Source organism: Leptodactylus fuscus, chromosome 5 (assembly GCF_031893055.1).
Source record: "Leptodactylus fuscus isolate aLepFus1 chromosome 5, aLepFus1.hap2, whole genome shotgun sequence".
Classification (NCBI taxonomy): Eukaryota; Metazoa; Chordata; class Amphibia; order Anura; family Leptodactylidae; genus Leptodactylus; species Leptodactylus fuscus.
Window position 1 is genome coordinate 23,776,157 of NC_134269.1, and position 24,450 is coordinate 23,800,606.

Sequence of the window (24,450 nt, forward strand, 5' to 3'; positions counted from 1 at the left end):
GAAAGTTTTTGGATTTGCAGGAAATAGACAAAAAATGTCATCTCCAGCGTGATTTCGTCTTCTCCTTGCCTTCGATGGCCCCTGGCAGCAAAGTCATGGTTTCGCCTCTTGTAAAAATGTGTTGTGAGACAGATAGAAGCCTGACACGAGTTCCGGATCATCGTATGAAGATGTTTAGTTTCTGGCTGGTTCTCATTCGGTTGGCAAGAAATGGAAGGCACTTGTGGCCATTTCACCCTGTTGCAGGTTTTCCAGGGCTTAAGAAATGTGGGGCAGGATTAGCGGAGGCTGACTCGGCAGGGCCAGTGGCGCAATGGATAACGCGTCTGACTACGGATCAGAAGATTGTAGGTTCGACTCCTACCTGGCTCGGCAGCGTTGCCGTGATCGTATAGTGGTTAGTACTCTGCGTTGTGGCCGCAGCTACCCCGTTTTGAATCCGGGTCACGGCATTTTCATTGTTAAAGGGAGTCTGTCACCGGAACTCAGCATATCCGCCTGTTTCAAAGGGTGTGTTTTCCCCTTGTGGGTTTGTTGCCAAGGTCCTGGTGGGGTTTGGTCAACGAGGGCCTCGCTCTTGCTCCAAAGAGCTAAGCGGCAACTCCATGGTTGATCCAAAAAGCTCATTTACCCATTGACAAAAGCAGCCACATCTCGACTATGGAGGCTCCGATTCACAAGTGGGAAAAGATTGTCTGATTGAGGTGACCTGAGCCTATCTCTCCTTGGAGCTACGCTGAGAGGTTGGCTTCTGAGAGGTGACCGACTGGTCTTCCCCAAGGTTGAAGAATCTTCTTGGATTTGCAGGAAGTAGACAAGAAATTTCATCTCCCGCCTGATTTTATCTTCCCTTTGCTTTGGATGGCTCCTATCTGAAACGTGGTGGATCCGCCTGTTGTAAAAAAGTGTAGTGAGACAAAAAGAAACCTCACGTGAATTCCAGATGGTATGAATATATCTAGACTCTGGCCGGTTTCCATTTGCTTTCCAAGAAATGGAAGGCACTTATGGCAAGGGTACCTTGTTTCAGGTCTTACAGCTGTTCAGAACTGAGAGGCAGGGTTACCAGCCGCAGCTTCAGCAGGGCCAGTGGCGCAATGGATAACGCGTCTGACTACGGATCAGAAGATTGTAGGTTCGACTCCTACCTGGCTCGGGAGTGTTGCCGTGATCGTATAGTGGTTAGTACTCTGCGTTGTGGCCGCAGCAACCCCTGTTCGAATCCGGGTCACGGCATCTTTTCTTTGCTTCCGTTTTGAACGGTTCTTTCCCAATGTGGAAGAAAGTTTTTGGATTTGCAGGAAATAGACAAGAAATGTCATCTCCAGCGTGATTTCGTCTTCTCCTTGCCTTCGATGGCCCCTGGCTGCAAAGTCATGGTTTCGCCTGTTGTAAAAATGTGTTGTGAGACAGATAGAAGCCTGACACGAGTTCCGGATCATCGTATGAAGATGTTTAGTTTCTGGCTGGTTCTCATTCGGTTGGCAAGAAATGGAAGGCACTTGTGGCCATTTCACCCTGTTGCAGGTTTTCCAGGGCTTAAGAAATGTAGGGCAGGATTAGCGGAGGCTGACTCGGCAGGGCCAGTGGCGCAATGGATAACGCGTCTGACTACGGATCAGAAAATTGTAGGTTCGACTCCTACCTGGCTCGGCAGCGTTGCCGTGATCGTATAGTGGTTAGTACTCTGCGTTGTGGCCGCAGCTACCCCGGTTTGAACCCGGGTCACGGCATTTTCATTGTTAAAGGGAGTCTGTCACCGGAACTCAGCATATCCGCCTGTTTCAAAGGGTGTGTTTTCCCCTTGTGGGTTTGTTGCCAAGGTCCTGGTGGGGTTTGATCAACGAGGGCCTCGCTCTTGCTCCAAAGAGCTAAGCGGCAACTCCATGGTTGATCCAAAAAGCTCATTTACACATTGACAAAAGCAGCCACATCTCGGCTATGGAGGCTCCGATTCACAAGTGGGAAAAGATTGTCTGATTGAGGTGACCTGAGCCTATCTCTCCTTGGAGCTACGCTGAGAGGTTGGCTTCTGAGAGGTGACCGACTGGTCTTCCCCAAGGTTGAAGAATCTTCTTGGATTTGCAGGAAGTAGACAAGAAATTTCATCTCCTGCCTGATTTTATCTTCCCTTTGCTTTGGATGGCTCCTATCTGAAACGTGGTGGATCCGCCTGTTGTAAAAAAGTGTAGTGAGACAAAAAGAAACCTCACGTGAATTCCAGATGGTATGAATATACCTAGTCTCTGGCCGGTTTCCATTTGCTTTCCAAGAAATGGAAGGCACTTATGGCAAGGGTACCTTGTTTCAGGTCTTACAGCGGTTCAGAACTGAGAGGCAGGGTTACCAGCCACAGCTTCAGCAGGGCCAGTGGCGCAATGGATAACGTGTCTGACTACGGATCAGAAGATTGTAGGTTCGACTCCTACCTGGCTCGGGAGTGTTGCCGTGATCATATAGTGGTTAGTACTCTGCGTTGTGGCCGCAGCAACCCCTGTTCGAATCCGGGTCCTGGCATCTTTTCTTTGCTTCCGTTTTGAACGGTTCTTTCCCAATGTGGAAGAAAGTTTTTGGATTTGCAGGAAATAGACAAGAAATGTCATCTCCAGCGTGATTTCGTCTTCTCCTTGCCTTCGATGGCCCCTGGCTGCAAAGTCATGGTTTCGCCTGTTGTAAAAATGTGTTGTGAGACAGATAGAAGCCTGACACGAGTTCCGGATCATCGTATGAAGATGTTTAGTTTCTGGCTGGTTCTCATTCGGTTGGCAAGAAATGGAAGGCACTTGTGGCCATTTCACCCTGTTGCAGGTTTTCCAGGGCTTAAGAAATGTAGGGCAGGATTAGCGGAGGCTGACTCGGCAGGGCCAGTGGCGCAATGGATAACGCGTCTGACTACGGATCAGAAAATTGTAGGTTCGACTCCTACCTGGCTCGGCAGCGTTGCCGTGATCGTATAGTGGTTAGTACTCTGCGTTGTGGCCGCAGCTACCCCGGTTTGAACCCGGGTCACGGCATTTTCATTGTTAAAGGGAGTCTGTCACCGGAACTCAGCATATCCGCCTGTTTCAAAGGGTGTGTTTTCCCCTTGTGGGTTTGTTGCCAAGGTCCTGGTGGGGTTTGATCAACGAGGGCCTCGCTCTTGCTCCAAAGAGCTAAGCGGCAACTCCATGGTTGATCCAAAAAGCTCATTTACACATTGACAAAAGCAGCCACATCTCGGCTATGGAGGCTCCGATTCACAAGTGGGAAAAGATTGTCTGATTGAGGTGACCTGAGCCTATCTCTCCTTGGAGCTACGCTGAGAGGTTGGCTTCTGAGAGGTGACCGACTGATCTTCCCCAAGGTTGAAGAATCTTCTTGGATTTGCAGGAAGTAGACAAGAAATTTCATCTCCTGCCTGATTTTATCTTCCCTTTGCTTTGGATGGCTCCTATCTGAAACGTGGTGGATCCGCCTGTTGTAAAAAAGTGTAGTGAGACAAAAAGAAACCCCACATGAATTCCAGATGGTATGAATATACCTAGTCTCTGGCCGGTTTCCATTTGCTTTCCAAGAAATGGAAGGCACTTATGGCAAGGGTACCTTGTTTCAGGTCTTACAGCGGTTCAGAACTGAGAGGCAGGGTTACCAGCCACGGCTTCAGCAGGGCCAGTGGCGCAATGGATAACGCATCTGACTACGGATCAGAAGATTGTAGGTTCGACTCCTACCTGGCTCGGGAGTGTTGCCGTGATCGTATAGTGGTTAGTACTCTGCGTTGTGGCCGCAGCAACCCCGGTTCGAATCCGGGTCACGGCATCTTTTCTTTGCTTCCGTTTTGAACGGTTCTTTCCCAAGGTGGAAGAAAGTTTTTGGATTTGCAGGAAATAGACAAGAAATGTCATCTCCAGCGTGATTTCGTCTTCTCCTTGCCTTCGATGGCCCCTGGCAGCAAAGTCATGGTTTCGCCTCTTGTAAAAATGTGTTGTGAGACAGATAGAAGCCTGACACGAGTTCCGGATCATCGTATGAAGATGTTTAGTTTCTGGCTGGTTCTCATTCGGTTGGCAAGAAATGGAAGGCACTTGTGGCCATTTCACCCTGTTGCAGGTTTTCCAGGGCTTAAGAAATGTAGGGCAGGATAAGCAGAGACTGACTCGGCAGGGCCAGTGGCGCAATGGATAACGCGTCTGACTACGGATCAGAAGATTGTAGGTTCGACTCCTACCTGGCTCGGCAGCGTTGCCGTGATCGTATAGTGGTTAGTACTCTGCGTTGTGGCCGCAGCTACCCCGGTTTGAATCCGGGTCATGGCATTTTCATTGTTAAAGGGAGTCTGTCACCGAAACTCAGCATATCCGCCTGTTTCAAAGGGTGTGTTTTCCCCTTGTGGGTTTGTTGCCAAGGTCCTGGTGGGGTTTGGTCAACGAGGGCCTCGCTCTTGCTCCAAAGAGCTAAGCGGCAACTCCATGGTTGATCCAAAAAGCTCATTTACACATTGACAAAAGCAGCCACATCTCGGCTATGGAGGCTCCGATTCACAAGTGGGAAAAGATTGTCTGATTGAGGTGACCTGAGCCTATCTCTCCTTGGAGCTACGCTGAGAGGTTGGCTTCTGAGAGGTGACCGACTGCTCTTCCCCAAGGTTGAAGAATCTTCTTGGATTTGCAGGAAGTAGACAAGAAATTTCATCTCCCGCCTGATTTTATCTTCCCTTTGCTTTGGATGGCTCCTATCTGAAACGTGGTGGATCCGCCTGTTGTAAAAAAGTGTAGTGAGACAAAAAGAAACCTCACATGAATTCCAGATGGTATGAATATACCTAGTCTCTGGCCGGTTTCCATTTGCTTTCCAAGAAATGGAAGGCACTTATGGCAAGGGTACCTTGTTTCAGGTCTTACAGCGGTTCAGAACTGAGAGGCAGGGTTACCAGCCGCGGCTTCAGCGGGGCCAGTGGCGCATTGGATAACGCATCTGACTACAGATCAGAAGATTGTAGGTTCGACTCCTACCTGACTCGGGAGTGTTGCCGTGATCGTATAGTGGTTAGTACTCTGCGTTGTGGCCGCAGCAACCCTGGTTCGAATCCGGGTCACAGTATCTTTTCTTTGCTTCCGTTTTGAACGGTTCTTTCCCAAGGTGGAAGAAAGTTTTTGGATTTGCAGGAAATAGACAAGAAATGTCATCTCCAGCGTGATTTCGTCTTCTCCTTGCCTTCGATGGCCCCTGGCTGCAAAGTCATGGTTTCGCCTGTTGTAAAAATGTGTTGTGAGACAGATAGAAGCCTGACACGGGTTCCGGATCATCGTATGAAGATGTTTAGTTTCTGGCTGGTTCTCATTCGGTTGGCAAGAAATGGAAGGCACTTATGGCCATTTCACCCTGTTGCAGGTTTTCCAGGGCTTAAGAAATGTGGGGCAGGATTAGCGGAGGCTGACTCGGCAGGGCCAGTGGCTCAATGGATAACGCATCTGACTACGGATCAGAAGATTGTAGGTTTGACTGCTACCTGGCTCGGCAGCGTTGCTGTGATCGTATAGTGGTTAGTACTCTGCGTTGTGGCCGCAGCAACCCCGGTTCTAATCCGGGTCACGGCATTTTCATTGTTAAAGGGAGTCTGTCACCGGAACTCAGCATATCCGCCTGTTTCAAAGGGTGTGTTTTCCCCTTGTGGGTTTGTTGCCAAGGTCCTGGTGGGGTTTGGTCAACGAGGGCCTCGCTCTTGCTCCAAAGAGCTAAGCGGCAACTCCATGGTTGATCCAAAAAGCTCATTTACACATTGACAAAAGCAGCCACATCTCGGCTATGGAGGCTCCGATTCACAAGTGGGAAAAGATTGTCTGATTGAGGTGACCTGAGCCTATCTCTCCTTGGAGCTACGCTGAGAGGTTGGCTTCTGAGAGGTGACCGACTGCTCTTCCCCAAGGTTGAAGAATCTTCTTGGATTTGCAGGAAGTAGACAAGAAATTTCATCTCCCGCCTGATTTTATCTTCCCTTTGCTTTGGATGGCTCCTATCTGAAACGTGGTGGATCCGCCTGTTGTAAAAAAGTGTAGTGAGACAAAAAGAAACCCCACATGAATTCCAGATGGTATGAATATACCTAGTCTCTGGCCGGTTTCCATTTGCTTTCCAAGAAATGGAAGGCACTTATGGCAAGGGTACCTTGTTTCAGGTCTTACAGCGGTTCAGAACTGAGAGGCAGGGTTACCAGCCGCGGCTTCAGCAGGGCCAGTGGCGCAATGGATAACGCATCTGACTACGGATCAGAAGATTGTAGGTTCGACTCCTACCTTGCTCGGGAGTGTTGCCGTGATCGTATAGTGGTTAGTACTCTGCGTTGTGGCCGCAGCAACCCCGGTTCGAATCCGGGTCACGGCATCTTTTCTTTGCTTCCGTTTTGAACGGTTCTTTCCCAAGGTGGAAGAAAGTTTTTGGATTTGCAGGAAATAGACAAGAAATGTCATCTCCAGCGTGATTTCGTCTTCTCCTTGCCTATGAGGGCCCGTGGCAGCAAAGTCATGGTTTCGCCTCTTGTAAAAATGTGTTGTGAGACAGATAGAAGCCTGACACGAGTTCCGGATCATCGTATGAAGATGTTTAGTTTCTGGCTGGTTCTCATTCGGTTGGCAAGAAATGGAAGGCACTTGTGGCCATTTCACCCTGTTGCAGGTTTTCCAGGGCTTAAGAAATGTGGGGCAGGATAAGCAGAGACTGACTCGGCAGGGCCAGTGGCGCAATGGATAACGCGTCTGACTACGGATCAGAAGATTGTAGGTTCGACTCCTACCTGGCTCGGCAGCGTTGCCGTGATCATATAGTGGTTAGTACTCTGCGTTGTGGCCGCAGCTACCCCGGTTTGAATCCGGGTCATGGCATTTTCATTGTTAAAGGGAGTCTGTCACCGAAACTCAGCATATCCGCCTGTTTCAAAGGGTGTGTTTTCCCCTTGTGGGTTTGTTGCCAAGGTCCTGGTGGGGTTTGGTCAACGAGGGCCTCGCTCTTGCTCCAAAGAGCTAAGCGGCAACTCCATGGTTGATCCAAAAAGCTCATTTACACATTGACAAAAGCAGCCACAACTCGGCTATGGAGGCTCCGATTCACAAGTGGGAAAAGATTGTCTGATTGAGGTGACCTGAGCCTATCTCTCCTTGGAGCTACGCTGAGAGGTTGGCTTCTGAGAGGTGACCGACTGCTCTTCCCCAAGGTTGAAGAATCTTCTTGGATTTGCAGGAAGTAGACAAGAAATTTCATCTCCCGCCTGATTTTATCTTCCCTTTGCTTTGGATGGCTCCTATCTGAAACGTGGTGGATCCGCCTGTTGTAAAAAAGTGTAGTGAGACAAAAAGAAACCTCACATGAATTCCAGATGGTATGAATATACCTAGTCTCTGGCCGGTTTCCATTTGCTTTCCAAGAAATGGAAGGCACTTATGGCAAGGGTACCTTGTTTCAGGTCTTACAGCGGTTCAGAACTGAGAGGCAGGGTTACCAGCCACGGCTTCAGCAGGGCCAGTGGCGCATTGGATAACGCGTCTGACTACAGATCAGAAGATTGTAGGTTCGACTCCTACCTGGCTCGGGAGTGTAGCCGTGATCGTATAGTGGTTAGTACTCTGCGTTGTGGCCGCAGCAACCCCGGTTCGAATCCGGGTCACGGCATGCTTTCTTTGCTTCCGTTTTGAACGGTTCTTTCCCAATGTGGAAGAAAGTTTTTGGATTTGCAGGAAATAGACAAGAAATGTCATCTCCAGCGTGATTTCGTCTTCTCCTTGCCTTCGATGGCCCCTGGCTGCAAAGTCATGGTTTCGCCTCTTGTAAAAATGTGTTGTGAGACAGATAGAAGCCTGACACGAGTTCCGGATCATCATATGAAGATGTTTAGTTTCTGGCTGGTTCTCATTCGGTTGGCAAGAAATGGAAGGCACTTGTGGCCATTTCACCCTGTTGCAGGTTTTCCAGGGCTTAAGAAATGTGGGGCAGGATTAGCAGAGGCTGACTCAGCAGGGCCAGTGGCGCAATGGATAACGCGTCTGACTACGGATCAGAAGATTGTAGGTTCGACTCCTACCTGGCTCGGGAGTGTTTCCGTGATCGTATATTGGTTAGTACTTTGCGTTGTGGCCGCAGCAACCCCGGTTCGAATCCGGGTCACGGCATCTTTTCTTTGCTTCCGTTTTGAACGGTTCTTTCCCAAGGTGGAAGAAAGTTTTTGGATTTGCAGGAAATAGACAAGAAATGTCATCTCCAGCGTGATTTCGTCTTCTCCTTGCCTTCGATGGCCCCTGGCTGCAAAGTCATGGTTTCGCCTGTTGTAAAAATGTGTTGTGAGACAGATAGAAGCCTGACACGAGTTCCGGAACATCGTATGAAGATGTTTAGTTTCTGGCTGGTTCTCATTCGGTTGGCAAGAAATGGAAGGCACTTGTGGCCATTTCACCCTGTTGCAGGTTTTCCAGGGCTTAAGAAATGTGGGGCAGGATTAGCGGAGGCTGACTCGGCAGGGCCAGTGTCGCAATGGATAACGCGTCTGATTACGGATCAGAAGATTGTAAGTTCGACTCCTACCTGGCTCGGCAGCATTGCCGTGATCGTATAGTGGTTAGTACTCTGTGTTGTGGCCGCAGCAACCCCGGTTCGAATCCGGGTCACGGCATTTTCATTGTTAAAGGGAGTCTGTCACCGGAACGCAGCATATCCGCCTGTTTCAAAGGGTGTGTTTTCCCCTTGTGGGTTTGATGCCAAGGTCCTGGTGGGGTTTGGTCAACGAGGGCCTCGCTCTTGCTCCAAAGAGCTAAGCGGCAACTCCATGGTTGATCCAAAAAGCTCATTTACACATTGATAAAAGCAGCCACATCTCGGCTATGGAGGCTCCGATTCACAAGTGGGAAAAGATTGTCTGATTGAGGTGACCTGAGCCTATCTCTCCTTGGAGGTAGGCTGAGAGGTTGGCTTCTGAGAGGTGACCGACTGCTCTTCCCCAAGGTTGAAGAATCTTCTTGGATTTGCAGGAAGTAGACAAGAAATTTCATCTCCCGCCTGATTTTATCTTCCCTTTGCTTTGGATGGCTCCTATCTGAAACGTGGTGGATCCGCCTGTTGTAAAAAACGTGTAGTGAGACAAAAAGAAACCTCACATGAATTCCAGATGGTATGAATATACCTAGTCTCTGGCCGGTTTCCATTTGCTTTCCAAGAAATGAAAGGCACTTATGGCAAGGGTACCTTGTTTCAGGTCTTACAGCGGTTCAGAACTGAGAGGCAGGGTTACCAGCCGCAGCTTCAGCAGGGCCAGTGGCGCAATGGATAACGCGTCTGACTACGGATCAGAAGATTGTAGGTTCGACTCCTACCTGGCTCGGGAGTGTTGCCGTGATCGTATAGTGGTTAGTACTCTGCGTTGTGGCCGCAGCAACCCTGGTTCGAATCCGGGTCACGGCATCTTTTCTTTGCTTCCGTTTTGAATGGTTCTTTCCCAAGGTGGAAGAAAGTTTTTGGATTTGCAGGAAATAGACAAGAAATGTCATCTCCAGCGTGATTTCGTCTTCTCCTTGCCTTCGATGGCCCCTGGCTGCAAAGTCATGGTTTCGCCTGTTGTAAAAATATGTTATGAGACAGATAGAAGCCTGACACGAGTTCTGGATCATCATATGAAGATGTTTAGTTTCTGGCTGGTTCTCATTCGGTTGGAAAGAAATGGAAGGCACTTGTGGCCATTTCACCCTGTTGCAGGTTTTCCAGGGCTTAAGAAATGTGGGGCAGGATTAGCGGAGACTGACTCGGCAGGGCCAGTGGCGCAATGGATAACGCGTCTGACTACTGATCAGAAGTTTGTAGGTTCGACTCCTACCTGGCTCGGCAGCGTTGCTGTGATCGTATAATGGTTAGTACTCTGCGTTATGGCCGCAGTAACCCCGGTTTGAATCCGGGTCACGGCATTTTCATTGTTAAAGGGAGTCTGTCACCGGAACTCAGCATATCCGCCTGTTTCAAAGGGTGTGTTTTCCCCTTGTGGGTTTGTTGCCAAGGTCCTGGTGGGGTTTGGTCAACGAGGGCCTCGCTCTTGCTCCAAAGAGCTAAGCGGCAACTCCATGGTTGATCCAAAAAGCTCATTTACCCATTGACAAAAGCAGCCACATCTCGACTATGGAGGCTCCGATTCACAAGTGGGAAAAGATTGTCTGATTGAGGTGACCTGAGCCTATCTCTCCTTGGAGCTACGCTGAGAGGTTGGCTTCTGAGAGGTGACCGACTGGTCTTCCCCAAGGTTGAAGAATCTTCTTGGATTTGCAGGAAGTAGACAAGAAATTTCATCTCCTGCCTGATTTTATCTTCCCTTTGCTTTGGATGGCTCCTATCTGAAACGTGGTGGATCCGCCTGTTGTAAAAAAGTGTAGTGAGACAAAAAGAAACCTCACGTGAATTCCAGATGGTATGAATATACCTAGACTCTGGCCGGTTTCCATTTGCTTTCCAAGAAATGGAAGGCACTTATGGCAAGGGTACCTTGTTTCAGGTCTTACAGCTGTTCAGAACTGAGAGGCAGGGTTACCAGCCGCAGCTTCAGCAGGGCCAGTGGCGCAATGGATAACGCGTCTGACTACGGATCAGAAGATTGTAGGTTCGACTCCTACCTGGTTCGGGAGTGTTGCCGTGATCGTATAGTGGTTAGTACTCTGCGTTGTGGCCGCAGCAACCCCGGTTCGAATCCGGGTCACGGCATCTTTTCTTTGCTTCCGTTTTGAACGGTTCTTTCCCAATGTGGAAGAAAGTTTTTGGATTTGCAGGAAATAGACAAGAAATGTCATCTCCAGCGTGATTTCGTCTTCTCCTTGCCTTCGATGGCCCCTGGCTGCAAAGTCATGGTTTCGCCTGTTGTAAAAATGTGTTGTGAGACAGATAGAAGCCTGACACGAGTTCCGGATCATCGTATGAAGATGTTTAGTTTCTGGCTGGTTCTCATTCGGTTGGCAAGAAATGGAAGGCACTTGTGGCCATTTCACCCTGTTGCAGGTTTTCCAGGGCTTAAGAAATGTAGGGCAGGATTAGCGGAGGCTGACTCGGCAGGGCCAGTGGCGCAATGGATAACGCGTCTGACTACGGATCAGAAGATTGTAGGTTCGACTCCTACCTGGCTCGGGAGTGTTGCCGTGATCGTATAGTGGTTAGTACTCTGCGTTGTGGCCGCAGCAACCCCGGTTCGAATCCGGGTCACGGCATCTTTTCTTTGCTTCCGTTTTGAACGGTTCTTTCCCAAGGTGGAAGAAAGTTTTTGGATTTGCAGGAAATAGACAAGAAATGTCATCTCCAGCGTGATTTCGTCTTCTCCTTGCCTTCGATGGCCCCTGGCAGCAAAGTCATGGTTTCGCCTCTTGTAAAAATGTGTTGTGAGACAGATAGAAGCCTGACACGAGTTCTGGATCATCGTATGAAGATGTTTAGTTTCTGGCTGGTTCTCATTCGGTTGGCAAGAAATGGAAGGCACTTGTGGCCATTTCACCCTGTTGCAGGTTTTCCAGGGCTTAAGAAATGTGGGGCAGGATTAGCGGAGGCTGACTCGGCAGGGCCAGTGGCGCAATGGATAACGCGTCTGACTACGGATCAGAAGATTGTAGGTTCGACTCCTACCTGGCTCGGCAGCGTTGCCGTGATCGTATAGTGGTTAGTACTCTGCGTTGTGGCCGCAGCTACCCCGGTTTGAATCCGGGTCACGGCATTTTCATTGTTAAAGGGAGTCTGTCACCGGAACTCAGCATATCCGCCTGTTTCAAAGGGTGTGTTTTCCCCTTGTGGGTTTGTTGCCAAGGTCCTGGTGGGGTTTGGTCAACGAGGGCCTCGCTCTTGCTCCAAAGAGCTAAGCGGCTACTCCATGGTTGATCCAAAAAGCTCATTTACCCATTGACAAAAGCAGCCACATCTCGACTATGGAGGCTCCGATTCACAAGTGGGAAAAGATTGTCTGATTGAGGTGACCTGAGCCTATCTCTCCTTGGAGCTACGCTGAGAGGTTGGCTTCTGAGAGGTGACCGACTGGTCTTCCCCAAGGTTGAAGAATCTTCTTGGATTTGCAGGAAGTAGACAAGAAATTTCATCTCCTGCCTGATTTTATCTTCCCTTTGCTTTGGATGGCTCCTATCTGAAACGTGGTGGATCCGCCTGTTGTAAAAAAGTGTAGTGAGACAAAAAGAAACCTCACGTGAATTCCAGATGGTATGAATATATCTAGACTCTGGCCGGTTTCCATTTGCTTTCCAAGAAATGGAAGGCACTTATGGCAAGGGTACCTTGTTTCAGGTCTTACAGCGGTTCAGAACTGAGAGGCAGGGTTACCAGCCGCAGCTTCAGCAGGGCCAGTGGCGCAATGGATAACGCGTCTGACTACGGATCAGAAGATTGTAGGTTCGACTCCTACCTGGCTCGGGAGTGTTGCCGTGATCGTATAGTGGTTAGTACTCTGCGTTGTGGCCGCAGCAACCCCTGTTCGAATCCGGGTCACGGCATCTTTTCTTTGCTTCCGTTTTGAACGGTTCTTTCCCAATGTGGAAGAAAGTTTTTGGATTTGCAGGAAATAGACAAGAAATGTCATCTCCAGCGTGATTTCGTCTTCTCCTTGCCTTCGATGGCCCCTGGCTGCAAAGTCATGGTTTCGCCTGTTGTAAAAATGTGTTGTGAGACAGATAGAAGCCTGACACGAGTTCCGGATCATCGTATGAAGATGTTTAGTTTCTGGCTGGTTCTCATTCGGTTGGCAAGAAATGGAAGGCACTTGTGGCCATTTCACCCTGTTGCAGGTTTTCCAGGGCTTAAGAAATGTAGGGCAGGATTAGCGGAGGCTGACTCGGCAGGGCCAGTGGCGCAATGGATAACGCGTCTGACTACGGATCAGAAAATTGTAGGTTCGACTCCTACCTGGCTCGGCAGCGTTGCCGTGATCGTATAGTGGTTAGTACTCTGCGTTGTGGCCGCAGCTACCCCGGTTTGAACCCGGGTCACGGCATTTTCATTGTTAAAGGGAGTCTGTCACCGGAACTCAGCATATCCGCCTGTTTCAAAGGGTGTGTTTTCCCCTTGTGGGTTTGTTGCCAAGGTCCTGGTGGGGTTTGATCAACGAGGGCCTCGCTCTTGCTCCAAAGAGCTAAGCGGCAACTCCATGGTTGATCCAAAAAGCTCATTTACACATTGACAAAAGCAGCCACATCTCGGCTATGGAGGCTCCGATTCACAAGTGGGAAAAGATTGTCTGATTGAGGTGACCTGAGCCTATCTCTCCTTGGAGCTACGCTGAGAGGTTGGCTTCTGAGAGGTGACCGACTGGTCTTCCCCAAGGTTGAAGAATCTTCTTGGATTTGCAGGAAGTAGACAAGAAATTTCATCTCCTGCCTGATTTTATCTTCCCTTTGCTTTGGATGGCTCCTATCTGAAACGTGGTGGATCCGCCTGTTGTAAAAAAGTGTAGTGAGACAAAAAGAAACCTCACGTGAATTCCAGATGGTATGAATATACCTAGTCTCTGGCCGGTTTCCATTTGCTTTCCAAGAAATGGAAGGCACTTATGGCAAGGGTACCTTGTTTCAGGTCTTACAGCGGTTCAGAACTGAGAGGCAGGGTTACCAGCCGCAGCTTCAGCAGGGCCAGTGGCGCAATGGATAACGCGTCTGACTACGGATCAGAAGATTGTAGGTTCGACTCCTACCTGGCTCGGGAGTGTTGCCGTGATCATATAGTGGTTAGTACTCTGCGTTGTGGCCGCAGCAACCCCTGTTCGAATCCGGGTCACGGCATCTTTTCTTTGCTTCCGTTTTGAACGGTTCTTTCCCAATGTGGAAGAAAGTTTTTGGATTTGCAGGAAATAGACAAGAAATGTCATCTCCAGCGTGATTTCGTCTTCTCCTTGCCTTCGATGGCCCCTGGCTGCAAAGTCATGGTTTCGCCTGTTGTAAAAATGTGTTGTGAGACAGATAGAAGCCTGACACGAGTTCCGGATCATCGTATGAAGATGTTTAGTTTCTGGCTGGTTCTCATTCGGTTGGCAAGAAATGGAAGGCACTTGTGGCCATTTCACCCTGTTGCAGGTTTTCCAGGGCTTAAGAAATGTAGGGCAGGATTAGCGGAGGCTGACTCGGCAGGGCCAGTGGCGCAATGGATAACGCGTCTGACTACGGATCAGAAAATTGTAGGTTCGACTCCTACCTGGCTCGGCAGCGTTGCCGTGATCGTATAGTGGTTAGTACTCTGCGTTGTGGCCGCAGCTACCCCGGTTTGAACCCGGGTCACGGCATTTTCATTGTTAAAGGGAGTCTGTCACCGGAACTCAGCATATCCGCCTGTTTCAAAGGGTGTGTTTTCCCCTTGTGGGTTTGTTGCCAAGGTCCTGGTGGGGTTTGGTCAACGAGGGCCTCGCTCTTGCTCCAAAGAGCTAAGCGGCAACTCCATGGTTGATCCAAAAAGCTCATTTACACATTGACAAAAGCAGCCACATCTCGGCTATGGAGGCTCCGATTCACAAGTGGGAAAAGATTGTCTGATTGAGGTGACCTGAGCCTATCTCTCCTTGGAGCTACGCTGAGAGGTTGGCTTCTGAGAGGTGACCGACTGCTCTTCCCCAAGGTTGAAGAATCTTCTTGGATTTGCAGGAAGTAGACAAGAAATTTCATCTCCCGCCTGATTTTATCTTCCCTTTGCTTTGGATGGCTCCTATCTGAAACGTGGTGGATCCGCCTGTTGTAAAAAAGTGTAGTGAGACAAAAAGAAACCCCACATGAATTCCAGATGGTATGAATATACCTAGTCTCTGGCCGGTTTCCATTTGCTTTCCAAGAAATGGAAGGCACTTATGGCAAGGGTACCTTGTTTCAGGTCTTACAGCGGTTCAGAACTGAGAGGCAGGGTTACCAGCCACGGCTTCAGCAGGGCCAGTGGCGCAATGGATAACGCATCTGACTACGGATCAGAAGATTGTAGGTTCGACTCCTACCTGGCTCGGGAGTGTTGCCGTGATCGTATAGTGGTTAGTACTCTGCGTTGTGGCCGCAGCAACCCCGGTTCGAATCCGGGTCACGGCATCTTTTCTTTGCTTCCGTTTTGAACGGTTCTTTCCCAAGGTGGAAGAAAGTTTTTGGATTTGCAGGAAATAGACAAGAAATGTCATCTCCAGCGTGATTTCGTCTTCTCCTTGCCTTCGATGGCCCCTGGCAGCAAAGTCATGGTTTCGCCTCTTGTAAAAATGTGTTGTGAGACAGATAGAAGCCTGACACGAGTTCCGGATCATCGTATGAAGATGTTTAGTTTCTGGCTGGTTCTCATTCGGTTGGCAAGAAATGGAAGGCACTTGTGGCCATTTCACCCTGTTGCAGGTTTTCCAGGGCTTAAGAAATGTAGGGCAGGATAAGCAGAGACTGACTCGGCAGGGCCAGTGGCGCAATGGATAACGCGTCTGACTACGGATCAGAAGATTGTAGGTTCGACTCCTACCTGGCTCGGCAGCGTTGCCGTGATCGTATAGTGGTTAGTACTCTGCGTTGTGGCCGCAGCTACCCCGGTTTGAATCCGGGTCATGGCATTTTCATTGTTAAAGGGAGTCTGTCACCGAAACTCAGCATATCCGCCTGTTTCAAAGGGTGTGTTTTCCCCTTGTGGGTTTGTTGCCAAGGTCCTGGTGGGGTTTGGTCAACGAGGGCCTCGCTCTTGCTCCAAAGAGCTAAGCGGCAACTCCATGGTTGATCCAAAAAGCTCATTTACACATTGACAAAAGCAGCCACATCTCGGCTATGGAGGCTCCGATTCACAAGTGGGAAAAGATTGTCTGATTGAGGTGACCTGAGCCTATCTCTCCTTGGAGCTACGCTGAGAGGTTGGCTTCTGAGAGGTGACCGACTGCTCTTCCCCAAGGTTGAAGAATCTTCTTGGATTTGCAGGAAGTAGACAAGAAATTTCATCTCCCGCCTGATTTTATCTTCCCTTTGCTTTGGATGGCTCCTATCTGAAACGTGGTGGATCCGCCTGTTGTAAAAAAGTGTAGTGAGACAAAAAGAAACCTCACATGAATTCCAGATGGTATGAATATACCTAGTCTCTGGCCGGTTTCCATTTGCTTTCCAAGAAATGGAAGGCACTTATGGCAAGGGTACCTTGTTTCAGGTCTTACAGCGGTTCAGAACTGAGAGGCAGGGTTACCAGCCGCGGCTTCAGCGGGGCCAGTGGCGCATTGGATAACGCATCTGACTACAGATCAGAAGATTGTAGGTTCGACTCCTACCTGACTCGGGAGTGTTGCCGTGATCGTATAGTGGTTAGTACTCTGCGTTGTGGCCGCAGCAACCCTGGTTCGAATCCGGGTCACAGCATCTTTTCTTTGCTTCCGTTTTGAACGGTTCTTTCCCAAGGTGGAAGAAAGTTTTTGGATTTGCAGGAAATAGACAAGAAATGTCATCTCCAGCGTGATTTCGTCTTCTCCTTGCCTTCGATGGCCCCTGGCTGCAAAGTCATGGTTTCGCCTGTTGTAAAAATGTGTTGTGAGACAGATAGAAGCCTGACACGGGTTCCGGATCATCGTATGAAGATGTATAGTTTCTGGCTGGTTCTCATTCGGTTGGCAAGAAATGGAAGGCACTTATGGCCATTTCACCCTGTTGCAGGTTTTCCAGGGCTTAAGAAATGTGGGGCAGGATTAGCGGAGGCTGACTCGGCAGGGCCAGTGGCTCAATGGATAACGCGTCTGACTACGGATCAGAAGATTGTAGGTTTGACTGCTACCTGGCTCGGCAGCGTTGCTGTGATCGTATAGTGGTTAGTACTCTGCGTTGTGGCCGCAGCAACCCCGGTTCTAATCCGGGTCACGGCATTTTCATTGTTAAAGGGAGTCTGTCACCGGAACTCAGCATATCCGCCTGTTTCAAAGGGTGTGTTTTCCCCTTGTGGGTTTGTTGCCAAGGTCCTGGTGGGGTTTGGTCAACGAGGGCCTCGCTCTTGCTCCAAAGAGCTAAGCGGCAACTCCATGGTTGATCCAAAAAGCTCATTTACACATTGACAAAAGCAGCCACATCTCGGCTATGGAGGCTCCGATTCACAAGTGGGAAAAGATTGTCTGATTGAGGTGACCTGAGCCTATCTCTCCTTGGAGCTACGCTGAGAGGTTGGCTTCTGAGAGGTGACCGACTGCTCTTCCCCAAGGTTGAAGAATCTTCTTGGATTTGCAGGAAGTAGACAAGAAATTTAATCTCCCGCCTGATTTTATCTTCCCTTTGCTTTGGATGGCTCCTATCTGAAACGTGGTGGATCCGCCTGTTGTAAAAAAGTGTAGTGAGACAAAAAGAAACCCCACATGAATTCCAGATGGTATGAATATACCTAGTCTCTGGCCGGTTTCCATTTGCTTTCCAAGAAATGGAAGGCACTTATGGCAAGGGTACCTTGTTTCAGGTCTTACAGCGGTTCAGAACTGAGAGGCAGGGTTACCAGCCGCGGTTTCAGCAGGGCCAGTGGCGCAATGGATAACGCATCTGACTACGGATCAGAAGATTGTAGGTTCGACTCCTACCTTGCTCGGGAGTGTTGCCGTGATCGTATAGTGGTTAGTACTCTGCGTTGTGGCCGCAGCAACCCCGGTTCGAATCCGGGTCACGGCATCTTTTCTTTGCTTCCGTTTTGATCGGTTCTTTCCCAAGGTGGAAGAAAGTTTTTGGATTTGCAGGAAATAGACAAGAAATGTCATCTCCAGCGTGATTTCGTCTTCTCCTTGCCTATGAGGGCCCCTGGCAGCAAAGTCATGGTTTCGCCTCTTGTAAAAATGTGTTGTGAGACAGATAGAAGCCTGACACGAGTTCCGGATCATCGTATGAAGATGTTTAGTTTCTGGCTGGTTCTCATTCGGTTGGCAAGAAATGGAAGGCACTTGTGGCCATTTCACCCTGTTGCAGGTTTTCCAGGGCTTAAGAAATGTGGGGCAGGATAAGCAGAGACTGACTCGGCAGGGCCAGTGGCGCAATGGATAACGCGTCTGACTACGGATCAGAAGATTGTAGGTTCGACTCCTACCTGGCTCGGCAGCGTTGCCGTGATCATATAGTGGTTAGTACTCTGCGTTGTGGCCGCAGCTACCCCGGTTTGAATCCGGGTCATGGCATTTTCATTGTTAAAGGGAGTCTGTCACCGAAACTCAGCATATCCGCCTGTTTCAAAGGGTGTGTTTTCCCCTTGTGGGTTTGATGCCAAGGTCCTGGTGGGGTTTGGTCAACGAGGGCCTCGCTCTTGCTCCAAAGAGCTAAGCGGCAACTCCATGGTTGATCCAAAAAGCTCATTTACACATTGATAAAAGCAGCCACATCTCGGCTATGGAGGCTCCGATTCACAAGTGGGAAAAGATTGTCTGATTGAGGTGACCTGAGCCTATCTCTCCTTGGAGCTAGGCTGAGAGGTTGGCTTCTGAGAGGTGACCGACTGCTCTTCCCCAAGGTTGAAGAATCTTCTTGGATTTGCAGGAAGTAGACAAGAAATTTCATCTCCCGCCTGATTTTATCTTCCCTTTGCTTTGGATGGCTCCTATCTGAAACGTGGTGGATCCGCCTGTTGTAAAAAAGTGTAGTGAGACAAAAAGAAACCTCACATGAATTCCAGATGGTATGAATATACCTAGTCTCTGGCCGGTTTCCATTTGCTTTCCAAGAAATGAAAGGCACTTATGGCAAGGGTACCTTGTTTCAGGTCTTACAGCGGTTCAGAACTGAGAGGCAGGGTTACCAGCCGCAGCTTCAGCAGGGCCAGTGGCGCAATGGATAACGCGTCTGACTACGGATCAGAAGATTGTAGGTTTGACTCCTACCTGGCTCGGGAGTGTTGCCGTGATCGTATAGTGGTTAGTACTCTGCGTTGTGGCCGCAGCAACCCTGGTTCGAATCCGGGTCACGGCATCTTTTCTTTGCTTCCGTTTTGAATGGTTCTTTCCCAAGGTGGAAGAAAGTTTTTGGATTTGCAGGAAATGGACAAGAAATGTCATCTCCAGCGTGATTTCGTCTTCTCCTTGCCTTCGATGGCCCCTGGCTGCAAAGTCATGGTTTCGCCTGTTGTAAAAATATGTTATGAGACAGATAGAAGCCTGACACGAGTTCTGGATCATCATATGAAGATGTTTAGTTTCTGGCTGGTTCTCATTCGGTTGGCAAGAAATGGAAGGCACTTGTGGCCATTTCACCCTGTTGCAGGTTTTCCAGGGCTTAAGAAATGTGGGGCAGGATTAGCGGAGACTGACTCGGCAGGGCCAGTGGCGCAATGGATAACGCGTCTGACTACTGATCAGAAGATTGTAGGTTCGACTCCTACCTGGCTCGGCAACGTTGCCGTGATCGTATAGTGGTTAGTACTCTGCGTTGTGGCCGCAGTTACCCCGGTTTGAATCCGGGTCATGGCATTTTCATTGTTAAAGGGAGTCTGTCACCGGAACTCAGCATATCCGCCTGTTTCAAAGGGTGTGTTTTCCCCTTGTGGGTTTGTTGCCAAGGTCCTGGTGGGGTTTGGTCAACGAGGGCCTCGCTCTTGCTCCAAAGAGCTAAGCGGCAACTCCATGGTTGATCCAAAAAGCTCATTTACACATTGACAAAAGCAGCCACATCTCGGCTATGGAGGCTCCGATTCACAAGTGGGAAAAGATTGTCTGATTGAGGTGACCTGAGCCTATCTCTCCTTGGAGCTACGCTGAGAGGTTGGCTTCTGAGAGGTGACCGACTGGTCTTCCCCAAGGTTGAAGAATCTTCTTGGATTTGCAGGAAGTAGACAAGAAATTTCATCTCCCGCCTGATTTTATCTTCCCTTTGCTTTGGATGGCTCCTATCTGAAACGTGGCGGATCCGCCTGTTGTAAAAAAGTGTAGTGAGACAAAAAGAAACCTCACATGAATTCCAGATGGTATGAATATACCTAGTCTTTGGCCGGTTTCCATTTGCTTTCCAAGAAATGGAAGGCACTTATGGCAAGGGTACCTTGTTTCAGGTCTTACAGCGGTTCAGAACTGAGAGGCAGGGTTACCAGCCGCAGCTTCAGCAGGGCCAGTGGCGCAATGGATAACGCGTATGACTACGGATCAGAAGATTGTAGGTTTGACTCCTACCTGGCTCGGGAGTGTTGCCGTGATCGTATAGTGGTTAGTACTCTGCGTTGTGGCCGCAGCAACCCCGGTTCGAATCCGGGTCACGGCATCTTTTCTTTGCTTCCGTTTTGAACGGTTCTTTCCCAATGTGGAAGAAAGTTATTGGATTTGCAGGAAATAGACAAGAAATGTCATCTCCAGCGTGATTTCGTCTTCTCCTTGCCTTCGATGGCCCCTGGCAGCAAAGTCATGGTTTCGCCTCTTGTAAAAATGTGTTGTGAGACAGATAGAAGCCTGACACGAGTTCCGGATCATCATATGAAGATGTTTAGTTTCTGGCTGGTTCTCATTCGGTTGGCAAGAAATGGAAGGCACTTGTGGCCATTTCACCCTGTTGCAGGTTTTCCAGGGCTTAAGAAATGTAGGGCAGGATTAGCGGAGGCTGACTCGGCAGGGCCAGTGGTGCAATGGATAACGCGTCTGACTACGGATCAGAAGATTGTAGGTTCGACTCCTACCTGGCTCGGCAGCGTTGCCGTGATCGTATAGTGGTTAGTACTCTGCGTTGTGGCCACAGCTACCCCGGTTTGAATCCGGGTCATGGCATTTTCATTGTTAAAGGGAGTCTGTCACCGGAACTCAGCATATCCGCCTGTTTCAAAGGGTGTGTTTTCCCCTTGTGGGTTTGATGCCAAGGTCCTGGTGGGGTTTGGTCAACGAGGGCCTCGCTCTTGCTCCAAAGAGCTAAGCGGCAACTCCATGGTTGATCCAAAAAGCTCATTTACACATTGACAAAAGCAGCCACATCTCGGCTATGGAGGCTCCGATTCACAAGTGGGAAAAGATTGTCTGATTGAGGTGACCTGAGCCTATCTCTCCTTGGAGCTAGGCTGAGAGGTTGGCTTCTGAGAGGTGACCGACTGCTCTTCCCCAAGGTTGAAGAATCTTCTTGGATTTGCAGGAAGTAGACAAGAAATTTCATCTCCCGCCTGATTTTATCTTCCCTTTGCTTTGGATGGCTCCTATCTGAAACGTGGTGGATCCGCCTGTTGTAAAAAAGTGTAGTGAGACAAAAAGAAACCCCACATGAATTCCAGATGGTATGAATATACCTAGACTCTGGCCGGTTTCCATTTGCTTTCCAAGAAATGGAAGGCACTTATGGCAAGGGTACCTTGTTTCAGGTCTTACAGCGGTTCAGAACTGAGAGGCAGGGTTACCAGCCGCAGCTTCAGCAGGGCCAGTGGCGCAATGGGTAACGCGTCTGACTACGGATCAGAAGATTGTAGGTTCGACTCCTACCTGGCTCGGGAGTGTTGCCGTGATCGTATAGTGGTTAGTACTCTGCGTTGTGGCCACAGCAACCCCGGTTCGAATCCGGGTCACGGCATCTTTTCTTTGCTTCCGTTTTGAACGGTTCTTTCCCAAGGTGAAAGAAAGTTTTTGGATTTGCAGGAAATAGACAAGAAATGTCATCTCCAGCGTGATTTCGTCTTCTCCTTGCTTTCGATGGCCCCTGGCTGCAAAGTCATGGTTTCGCCTGTTGTAAAAATGTGTTGTGAGACAGATAGAAGCCTGACACGAGTTCCGGATCATCGTATGAAGATGTTTAGTTTCTGGCTGGTTCTCATTCGGTTGGCAAGAAATGGAAGGCACTTGTGGCCATTTCACCCTGTTGCAGGTTTTCCAGGGCTTAAGAAATGTGGGGCAGGATTAGCAGAAGCTGACTCATCAGGGCCAGTGGCGCAATGGATAACGCGTCTGACTACGGATCAGAAGATTGTAGGTTCGACTCCTACCTGGCTCGGCAGCGTTGCCGTGATCGTATAGTAGTTAGTACTCTGCGTTGTGGCCGCAGCAACCCCGGTTCGAATCCGGGTCACGGCATTTCACGGCATTTTCATTGTTAAAGGGAGTCTGTCACCGGAACTCAGCATATCCGCCTGTTTCAAAGGGTGTGTTTTCCCCTTGTGGGTTTGTTGCCAAGGTCCTGGTGGGGTTTGGTCAACGAGGGCCTCGCTCTTGCTCCAAAGAGCTAAGCGGCAACTCCATGGTTGATCCAAAAATCTCATTTACACATTGACAAAAGCAGCCACATCTCGGCTATGGAGGCTCCGATTCACAAGTGGGAAAAGATTGTCTGATTGAGGTGACCTGAGCCTATCTCTCCTTGGAGCTAGGTTGAGAGGTTGGCTTCTGAGAGGTGACCGACTGCTCTTCCCCAAGGTTGAAGAATCTTCTTGGATTTGCAGGATGTAGACAAGAAATTTCATCTCCCGCCTGATTTTATCTTCCCTTTGCTTTGGATGGCTCCTATCTGAAACGTGGTGGATCCGCCTGTTGTAAAAAAGTGTAGTGAGACAAAAAGAAACCTCACATGAATTCCAGATGGTATGAATATACCTAGTCTCTGGCCGGTTTCCATTTGCTTTCCAAGAAATGGAAGGCACTTATGGCAAGGGCACCTTGTTTCAGGTCTTACAGCGGTTTAGAACTGAGAGGCAGGGTTACCAGCCGCGGCTTCAGCAGGGCTAGTGGCGCAATGGATAACGCGTCTGACTACGGATCAGAAGATTGTAGGTTCGACTCCTACCTGGCTCGGGAGTGTTGCCGTGATCGTATAGCGGTTAGTATTCTGCGTTGTGGCCGCAGCAACCCCGGTTCGAATCCGGGTCCCGGCATCTTTTCTTTGCTTCCGTTTTGAACGGTTCTTTCCCAAGGTGGAAGAAAGTTTTTGGATTTGCAGGAAATAGACAAGAAATGTCATCTCCAGCGTGATTTCGTCTTCTCCTTGCCTTCGATGGCCCCTGGCTGCAAAGTCATGGTTTCGCCTGTTGTAAAAATGTGTTGTGAGACAGATAGAAGCCTGACACGAGTTCCGGAACATCGTATGAAGATGTTTAGTTTCTGGCTGGTTCTCATTCGGTTGGCAAGAAATGGAACTTGTGGCCATTTCACCCTGTTGCAGGTTTTCCAGGGCTTAAGAAATGTGGGGCAGGATTAGCGGAGGCTGACTCGGCAGGGCCAGTGTCGCAATGGATAACGCGTCTGACTACGGATCAGAAGATTGTAGGTTCGACTCCTACCTGGCTCGGCAGCGTTGCCGTGATCGTGTAGTGGTTAGTGTAGCGCCCCACAGAGTGGGTCACTACAAATGTCATCTTATGTGATCTATACTGTGTACTGTGAAGGTATAGTGAGATCCAGTCAACCTGTTAGCACACACAAAGTTCCACAGACACTGTCCCTTTAGGAAAAGGGGTGGAGCTACAGACTGAAAGAGGGTCTCTCTTTTTTTCAGTTCCAGTTCAGAGTGTGCAAGAGAGAGGAGCAGGTGTGTTGAGGTGCAGGGTATGCTGCAAGCCTCATGGTGTGATAGCACAGGAGGCCGGAGACCTGCAGAGGTGAGATGAGACCTCGCAGGCACGGAGCTGCAGTTATAGGACCATCAATTCCTAACTAGTGTGAGAAACACTAAGAACATTGAGAGACTCACTGGATCGAGGCCTAGTGATTGCAAGATTCCTGGAGGCTCAGTAACATACAGAGTTGGGGTGAGTGTCTGCATCCAGCATCCCAAAGAACTCGCGTTACCTGCTGTCCAGAAGGGGGATCTACCCAGTTGTAATTAACCTCTGAGCTCCTGGAACCCAGGACCAGAGGAAATCTATTAGAGAGTTTGAGCAGCAGTGGAAGGCTGAATCATACTGGTGGTAAAAGGGAAGACTGGCATCTCACTATACTGGAGCAAGGTGAATCCTCCTGTAACATCTGTTATCTCCTGCTGACTACAGAAGTAAACTGTAAGTGTTTGGTTAACCCCTGTCTGGACTGTATTCTTTCATCGATCCTCTGTTACTCCTCCTGGAAATCATCCCTTCCTCACCTATATCATCTGGCCCTGGGACCTGCCCTGGTTGGGGAGGGTATAACATCTGGCACTGCATCACCACCTATTCCCAGAGGCCCTATCTACAGTGCCCGGCTTCACCTCAAGCCGAAACCCCAACTGGCGTCACGACAAACTTTTATTTTTCTTTAATCCATTTTTGCTTAAAACTCCCCTTTTTCAAGGCGCGCCCCCCCCGGTGTCGGGCCTGCTCGCACCGTGAATCTACATAGGCCGAGCTGGGGCGACTCTCCTTTTTGGCGTCACGAACAGGATAGCGAAAGTGCGCAAAACTTTTATTTTTGTTGAAAAAGACTTGCATTTTTCAAAATTTGTCCTGCTTTCCAAAATAGCCACCAGCAGCAGTTGCATGATTCAAGTTACACTGAGCCGCAGGGTTGGTGTCTTTTTCTTGCAAGCCACACTGAGTGCAGAACATGTGACATGCCTGTGCAAGGAGCAGTGAAAGATACAGATTGCATCATCCTCAATTGCAGTCTACCCC

At 49.3% G+C, this 24,450-nt stretch overlaps 44 non-coding genes across 44 annotated transcripts; all 44 read left to right on the plus strand.

Moving 5' to 3' along the window:
- The first annotated feature begins 299 nt into the window (after positions 1-299).
- Positions 300-372, plus strand: TRNAR-ACG (transfer RNA arginine (anticodon ACG)). Its single transcript has one exon. It is a non-coding gene; the product is annotated as a tRNA-Arg (tRNA).
- Positions 373-1,083: 711 nt separating this feature from the next.
- On the plus strand, positions 1,084-1,156 carry TRNAR-ACG (transfer RNA arginine (anticodon ACG)). Its single transcript has one exon. It is a non-coding gene; the product is annotated as a tRNA-Arg (tRNA).
- Positions 1,157-1,580: 424 nt separating this feature from the next.
- On the plus strand, positions 1,581-1,653 carry TRNAR-ACG (transfer RNA arginine (anticodon ACG)). Its single transcript has one exon. It is a non-coding gene; the product is annotated as a tRNA-Arg (tRNA).
- A 711-nt stretch (positions 1,654-2,364) lies between these two features.
- Positions 2,365-2,437, plus strand: TRNAR-ACG (transfer RNA arginine (anticodon ACG)). The gene has a single exon. It is a non-coding gene; the product is annotated as a tRNA-Arg (tRNA).
- A 424-nt stretch (positions 2,438-2,861) lies between these two features.
- On the plus strand, positions 2,862-2,934 carry TRNAR-ACG (transfer RNA arginine (anticodon ACG)). The gene has a single exon. It is a non-coding gene; the product is annotated as a tRNA-Arg (tRNA).
- A 711-nt stretch (positions 2,935-3,645) lies between these two features.
- TRNAR-ACG (transfer RNA arginine (anticodon ACG)) lies at positions 3,646-3,718 on the plus strand. Its single transcript has one exon. It is a non-coding gene; the product is annotated as a tRNA-Arg (tRNA).
- An 8-nt stretch (positions 3,719-3,726) lies between these two features.
- TRNAH-GUG (transfer RNA histidin (anticodon GUG)) lies at positions 3,727-3,798 on the plus strand. The gene has a single exon. It is a non-coding gene; the product is annotated as a tRNA-His (tRNA).
- A 344-nt stretch (positions 3,799-4,142) lies between these two features.
- TRNAR-ACG (transfer RNA arginine (anticodon ACG)) lies at positions 4,143-4,215 on the plus strand. Its single transcript has one exon. It is a non-coding gene; the product is annotated as a tRNA-Arg (tRNA).
- Positions 4,216-4,926: 711 nt separating this feature from the next.
- Positions 4,927-4,999, plus strand: TRNAC-ACA (transfer RNA cysteine (anticodon ACA)). Its single transcript has one exon. It is a non-coding gene; the product is annotated as a tRNA-Cys (tRNA).
- Positions 5,000-6,207: 1,208 nt separating this feature from the next.
- On the plus strand, positions 6,208-6,280 carry TRNAR-ACG (transfer RNA arginine (anticodon ACG)). Its single transcript has one exon. It is a non-coding gene; the product is annotated as a tRNA-Arg (tRNA).
- Positions 6,281-6,288: 8 nt separating this feature from the next.
- On the plus strand, positions 6,289-6,360 carry TRNAH-GUG (transfer RNA histidin (anticodon GUG)). The gene has a single exon. It is a non-coding gene; the product is annotated as a tRNA-His (tRNA).
- A 344-nt stretch (positions 6,361-6,704) lies between these two features.
- TRNAR-ACG (transfer RNA arginine (anticodon ACG)) lies at positions 6,705-6,777 on the plus strand. The gene has a single exon. It is a non-coding gene; the product is annotated as a tRNA-Arg (tRNA).
- Positions 6,778-7,488: 711 nt separating this feature from the next.
- TRNAC-ACA (transfer RNA cysteine (anticodon ACA)) lies at positions 7,489-7,561 on the plus strand. The gene has a single exon. It is a non-coding gene; the product is annotated as a tRNA-Cys (tRNA).
- An 8-nt stretch (positions 7,562-7,569) lies between these two features.
- TRNAH-GUG (transfer RNA histidin (anticodon GUG)) lies at positions 7,570-7,641 on the plus strand. Its single transcript has one exon. It is a non-coding gene; the product is annotated as a tRNA-His (tRNA).
- Positions 7,642-7,985: 344 nt separating this feature from the next.
- On the plus strand, positions 7,986-8,058 carry TRNAR-ACG (transfer RNA arginine (anticodon ACG)). Its single transcript has one exon. It is a non-coding gene; the product is annotated as a tRNA-Arg (tRNA).
- Positions 8,059-8,563: 505 nt separating this feature from the next.
- Positions 8,564-8,635, plus strand: TRNAH-GUG (transfer RNA histidin (anticodon GUG)). The gene has a single exon. It is a non-coding gene; the product is annotated as a tRNA-His (tRNA).
- A 632-nt stretch (positions 8,636-9,267) lies between these two features.
- TRNAR-ACG (transfer RNA arginine (anticodon ACG)) lies at positions 9,268-9,340 on the plus strand. Its single transcript has one exon. It is a non-coding gene; the product is annotated as a tRNA-Arg (tRNA).
- An 8-nt stretch (positions 9,341-9,348) lies between these two features.
- Positions 9,349-9,420, plus strand: TRNAH-GUG (transfer RNA histidin (anticodon GUG)). Its single transcript has one exon. It is a non-coding gene; the product is annotated as a tRNA-His (tRNA).
- Positions 9,421-9,764: 344 nt separating this feature from the next.
- TRNAS-ACU (transfer RNA serine (anticodon ACU)) lies at positions 9,765-9,837 on the plus strand. Its single transcript has one exon. It is a non-coding gene; the product is annotated as a tRNA-Ser (tRNA).
- A 711-nt stretch (positions 9,838-10,548) lies between these two features.
- TRNAR-ACG (transfer RNA arginine (anticodon ACG)) lies at positions 10,549-10,621 on the plus strand. The gene has a single exon. It is a non-coding gene; the product is annotated as a tRNA-Arg (tRNA).
- An 8-nt stretch (positions 10,622-10,629) lies between these two features.
- TRNAH-GUG (transfer RNA histidin (anticodon GUG)) lies at positions 10,630-10,701 on the plus strand. Its single transcript has one exon. It is a non-coding gene; the product is annotated as a tRNA-His (tRNA).
- A 344-nt stretch (positions 10,702-11,045) lies between these two features.
- On the plus strand, positions 11,046-11,118 carry TRNAR-ACG (transfer RNA arginine (anticodon ACG)). The gene has a single exon. It is a non-coding gene; the product is annotated as a tRNA-Arg (tRNA).
- An 8-nt stretch (positions 11,119-11,126) lies between these two features.
- Positions 11,127-11,198, plus strand: TRNAH-GUG (transfer RNA histidin (anticodon GUG)). Its single transcript has one exon. It is a non-coding gene; the product is annotated as a tRNA-His (tRNA).
- Positions 11,199-11,542: 344 nt separating this feature from the next.
- Positions 11,543-11,615, plus strand: TRNAR-ACG (transfer RNA arginine (anticodon ACG)). Its single transcript has one exon. It is a non-coding gene; the product is annotated as a tRNA-Arg (tRNA).
- Positions 11,616-12,326: 711 nt separating this feature from the next.
- TRNAR-ACG (transfer RNA arginine (anticodon ACG)) lies at positions 12,327-12,399 on the plus strand. The gene has a single exon. It is a non-coding gene; the product is annotated as a tRNA-Arg (tRNA).
- Positions 12,400-12,823: 424 nt separating this feature from the next.
- TRNAR-ACG (transfer RNA arginine (anticodon ACG)) lies at positions 12,824-12,896 on the plus strand. The gene has a single exon. It is a non-coding gene; the product is annotated as a tRNA-Arg (tRNA).
- A 711-nt stretch (positions 12,897-13,607) lies between these two features.
- TRNAR-ACG (transfer RNA arginine (anticodon ACG)) lies at positions 13,608-13,680 on the plus strand. The gene has a single exon. It is a non-coding gene; the product is annotated as a tRNA-Arg (tRNA).
- Positions 13,681-14,104: 424 nt separating this feature from the next.
- TRNAR-ACG (transfer RNA arginine (anticodon ACG)) lies at positions 14,105-14,177 on the plus strand. Its single transcript has one exon. It is a non-coding gene; the product is annotated as a tRNA-Arg (tRNA).
- Positions 14,178-14,888: 711 nt separating this feature from the next.
- On the plus strand, positions 14,889-14,961 carry TRNAR-ACG (transfer RNA arginine (anticodon ACG)). Its single transcript has one exon. It is a non-coding gene; the product is annotated as a tRNA-Arg (tRNA).
- Positions 14,962-14,969: 8 nt separating this feature from the next.
- TRNAH-GUG (transfer RNA histidin (anticodon GUG)) lies at positions 14,970-15,041 on the plus strand. The gene has a single exon. It is a non-coding gene; the product is annotated as a tRNA-His (tRNA).
- A 344-nt stretch (positions 15,042-15,385) lies between these two features.
- Positions 15,386-15,458, plus strand: TRNAR-ACG (transfer RNA arginine (anticodon ACG)). Its single transcript has one exon. It is a non-coding gene; the product is annotated as a tRNA-Arg (tRNA).
- A 711-nt stretch (positions 15,459-16,169) lies between these two features.
- TRNAC-ACA (transfer RNA cysteine (anticodon ACA)) lies at positions 16,170-16,242 on the plus strand. Its single transcript has one exon. It is a non-coding gene; the product is annotated as a tRNA-Cys (tRNA).
- A 1,208-nt stretch (positions 16,243-17,450) lies between these two features.
- TRNAR-ACG (transfer RNA arginine (anticodon ACG)) lies at positions 17,451-17,523 on the plus strand. Its single transcript has one exon. It is a non-coding gene; the product is annotated as a tRNA-Arg (tRNA).
- Positions 17,524-17,531: 8 nt separating this feature from the next.
- TRNAH-GUG (transfer RNA histidin (anticodon GUG)) lies at positions 17,532-17,603 on the plus strand. The gene has a single exon. It is a non-coding gene; the product is annotated as a tRNA-His (tRNA).
- A 344-nt stretch (positions 17,604-17,947) lies between these two features.
- TRNAR-ACG (transfer RNA arginine (anticodon ACG)) lies at positions 17,948-18,020 on the plus strand. Its single transcript has one exon. It is a non-coding gene; the product is annotated as a tRNA-Arg (tRNA).
- Positions 18,021-18,731: 711 nt separating this feature from the next.
- TRNAR-ACG (transfer RNA arginine (anticodon ACG)) lies at positions 18,732-18,804 on the plus strand. Its single transcript has one exon. It is a non-coding gene; the product is annotated as a tRNA-Arg (tRNA).
- Positions 18,805-18,812: 8 nt separating this feature from the next.
- On the plus strand, positions 18,813-18,884 carry TRNAH-GUG (transfer RNA histidin (anticodon GUG)). The gene has a single exon. It is a non-coding gene; the product is annotated as a tRNA-His (tRNA).
- Positions 18,885-19,228: 344 nt separating this feature from the next.
- On the plus strand, positions 19,229-19,301 carry TRNAS-ACU (transfer RNA serine (anticodon ACU)). The gene has a single exon. It is a non-coding gene; the product is annotated as a tRNA-Ser (tRNA).
- A 792-nt stretch (positions 19,302-20,093) lies between these two features.
- TRNAH-GUG (transfer RNA histidin (anticodon GUG)) lies at positions 20,094-20,165 on the plus strand. The gene has a single exon. It is a non-coding gene; the product is annotated as a tRNA-His (tRNA).
- A 344-nt stretch (positions 20,166-20,509) lies between these two features.
- Positions 20,510-20,582, plus strand: TRNAR-ACG (transfer RNA arginine (anticodon ACG)). The gene has a single exon. It is a non-coding gene; the product is annotated as a tRNA-Arg (tRNA).
- A 711-nt stretch (positions 20,583-21,293) lies between these two features.
- Positions 21,294-21,366, plus strand: TRNAR-ACG (transfer RNA arginine (anticodon ACG)). The gene has a single exon. It is a non-coding gene; the product is annotated as a tRNA-Arg (tRNA).
- Positions 21,367-21,790: 424 nt separating this feature from the next.
- On the plus strand, positions 21,791-21,863 carry TRNAR-ACG (transfer RNA arginine (anticodon ACG)). Its single transcript has one exon. It is a non-coding gene; the product is annotated as a tRNA-Arg (tRNA).
- A 721-nt stretch (positions 21,864-22,584) lies between these two features.
- On the plus strand, positions 22,585-22,657 carry TRNAR-ACG (transfer RNA arginine (anticodon ACG)). Its single transcript has one exon. It is a non-coding gene; the product is annotated as a tRNA-Arg (tRNA).
- Positions 22,658-23,077: 420 nt separating this feature from the next.
- Positions 23,078-23,150, plus strand: TRNAR-ACG (transfer RNA arginine (anticodon ACG)). Its single transcript has one exon. It is a non-coding gene; the product is annotated as a tRNA-Arg (tRNA).
- Positions 23,151-24,450: the final 1,300 nt, after the last annotated feature.